The sequence below is a fragment of the Pezoporus wallicus genome, unplaced genomic scaffold, assembly GCF_028554395.1.
Source record: "Pezoporus wallicus isolate ANWC-B61680 ecotype Strahan unplaced genomic scaffold, APGP_CSIRO_Pwel_v1 scaffold_7736, whole genome shotgun sequence".
NCBI classification, from domain to species: Eukaryota; Metazoa; Chordata; class Aves; order Psittaciformes; family Psittacidae; genus Pezoporus; species Pezoporus wallicus.
The window spans coordinates 858,918-862,106 of NW_026636574.1; positions in this window are offsets into that span (position 1 = coordinate 858,918).

Sequence of the window (3,189 nt, forward strand, 5' to 3'; positions counted from 1 at the left end):
TGGGGCAGCCCCCCTGCACCCCCCCCCCGCTGCCCCGAGCGGTTGGAGCGGGGCTGGAGCTGGGGGGACCCCGCGTCCCTCCGCCGCCCTTCAGCGCCAGTAACGGGTTCTTCAGCCCAGCCTTCCCCTTTCCGCCCTCCCTCCTTCCCGCTGGAGCACCCGCAAGGATGAGTCCTTTTCTTGCTCTCTTCGGGCTTGACTAATGTGTTAATTACCGGTAATTGCTCGTTGTATGCAAATGGGCTGCCGAGCTCTGGGAAGCTTCTGACCTGCCCCTGGACATCCTTCGTGGGAGACGAAACCACATGCGTGCGTGAGAGGCACGGTGTGCGTGCTCATGCAGGCAGCTCCAGCCGTCAGCCCGGTATCGAACTTGTCCACAATTGTGACTGCAGGAGTGAATGCTCCCATTCATCCAGAGCCCTCGAGATGAGAGCCCTGAGGAAGAGCAGCTTTCCTTAAACATCTGCATCAACAAGGAGCTGGTTTTGTGTGTGAGCAGAGAGAAGAAATGAGACAAGACTGTGGCTGACAAAAGCAGCTGCTTGACTGATTTAGCCCTATGTTTTGCAACACACTCACCCAGCCCTCCCATAGCTGCAGCAGCATCCTAAAGTCCTTATTCCTTTCCATCTTCACAGGGTCCCTCCTTTGAGCCACTTCGTAGCTCTCAAGGTCAAAAATCCCATTTCCATGTGGTATTTCAGCTGGGATCAGCAGGATAAGTCTTGTTTTCACTGTGAGGCAGCTGCTCCCTCCCGAAGTTTGCTGGGAGGACTCGCCCTGCATAGGGAAAGCAGAGGAGCACCTACATGTGTTGTCACTTGGAGTGATGGGAACCCGCTCCCCGACAAGGAGAGATGACACCGCTGTTTCCTGGAAAAAGAATGCTCATAAAAGCTGGTTTTGGCACCGCAGATGCAGCCATGAACTCGCTGAAAGACAAAACAAAGCCCAGACCAAACGCGGCAACAGACACTGAAGAGCGGGGCCAGGACTGGGCAAGTGCCAGAGTGCAAATTTGGGTGGGGAGAAGTGCCCCTGTTTTCGGGTCAGGGAAGCTCACAAGTGATTAAACAGCCATTAGTGCCTTGACTCTCGGTAGGTGCATGCCCCCGCGCTGTGGCTGGACCAGCCCCATGAACTGGAGTTTCCTATCCTCTATTCCTGGCTCTGACTCACCGGGTGCTCTTGCTGCGGGCACAAGCAGCCAGGTTTAAACCAGCAATTGCAGGCTGTGGTGATGGATGCTCCTGGAGGGTCGCTAAGAGGAGGCTCCGCTCCTCTCACTGAACACACGGGGCTTCAATAGGCTGGAGCTCCGAAAATCGTGGAAAGGTTTTGGATGGGAGCTTAGAGCTCCTCCAGCTCCAACCTTGTACTAGAGCAGCTTGCTCCAAGCCCCTGTGTCCAACCTGGCCTTGAACACTGCCAGGGATGGGGCAGCCACAGCTTCTCTGGGCACCCTGTGCCAGCGCCTCAGCACCCTCACAGGGAAGAGCTTCTGCCTAAGAGCTCATCTCAGGCTCCCCTCGGGCAGGTTAAAGCCATTCCCCTTGGCCTGTCCCTACATCCCTTGTCCCAAGCCCCTCTCCAGGTTTCCTGCAGCCCCTTTAGGCACTGGAGCTGCTCTCAGGTCTCCCTATGAAAAGGGGACTACAAAAGTTAGGTGCTACTCAAATATTTCAGTATCTGAGTATCTTAATACTCAAATTTTCCCTTTCCTAAAGCTGTGATACCAATATTTACACACTGCCAAGCACTTGGCAACTTGTTGATAAAGGCTCCAGTTGGTGCAATGAGGCTTTAGTGCAATGATCTCTTCAAACCCCAGGCACTCTGTCCGTCCATGCAGAGAAAGCAGAGCGGGGCTCTCGCTGCAGGGGAACACAGCCCCAGCTCCTCGCTCTTCATCTCACCAAGAACCTCCACTCCGCCCTGCTCGGGTCCTCTGCCCTTGCACACCTTTACACCTCTCACACCTACCAGTGACAGCTGAGCAAGACCAAAGGACAAGGCCTTTCCCGAGCCTTCCTGTGTGCTCCTGATCCAGTGACCAGCCAAGGACTCCAGAGCACGTTATACACGTTGCTGTTGTTGAGCCATCGTGGGTATCTAACCAGATTAATCTATCAAAAGAGAGAAATAGAGTCAACTGCCATCTCAGCTGCTCGTGCCTGATTAGATCAGAAGCTAGATTTGCCCTTGTCTTATCTAGATCTCATGTACCCAGCCAAGAGGAGCTCATGGGATGGGCTAAAGTATTGACAGGGGGCTGGCACCGGGACACGTGGCAAATGGGACAAGGAGCCAGGAGCAAGAGACCATCTCTACCCTGGGCACAGGGTGCGCTGGGACAGCTCAGCCTCTTGTGCTGGCAGAAGGCACAATCCTCATCTCCTCTAAAGATCCTGAACTCGCTGCACGGGGATTTCATGGGTGCTCCGATTCACTCTGGCAGCCACAACAGCCCCAGACTGGCCAAAGGTAGCTTGAAGCCCATTTCGTGCCTGGCGACAGAAACCTCAAGTCCGGAACTCGATTGCTGAGTCACAACACAAACCTTCCAGTCCCTGGAAGCAGAGAAAGTAAAGCCATGGCCAGCACCCCACCCAGGGAGCCTCGGAGTCACTGTTTACACAGCACTCCCATACCAAGGTGGGAAAGCCCAGAGAAATGCGGAGCAGAAACGCACGTCAGTGGTGCCTCGCGCTGCCGCCTCAAGAACAAACTCATGCCGGATACCTGGGGCTTTTAGAAGGCTCTTTCTTGACAAGCCGCCAGCTCCGGACTGCTGTGCCATGAGCCCAGAAGATGCCTTTGTGTAACTTGTGCCTAATGCACCTCGAACGAGAGAAAGGCACCAGAAGAAACAAAAGCAGCGCCCGGCTGCGCAGGGTGTTTATACTGGAGGCAGCCGGAGCAGGCGGCTGCACTTTGGGGCTTATCTTCTCTGTCTAAACAGGAAATGTATTTTTGTCTCCAGCGTTTCAGGAGAAGCCACCAGACTAAAACGTTGGGGTGCCAAAACCGAGCCTTTCAACGCCGTCCCGAGCCGTGGCGGCTGGGAGGCAGGGCAGCAGGGATGGCTGGATCCCGAGGAGAGCAGTATCGCAGGCACCAGGGTCCTCCAACACATCAAGGGGGCAACTCAAGGGGTGGAAGTGGGGCTGTGTGTGCAAAACTGCC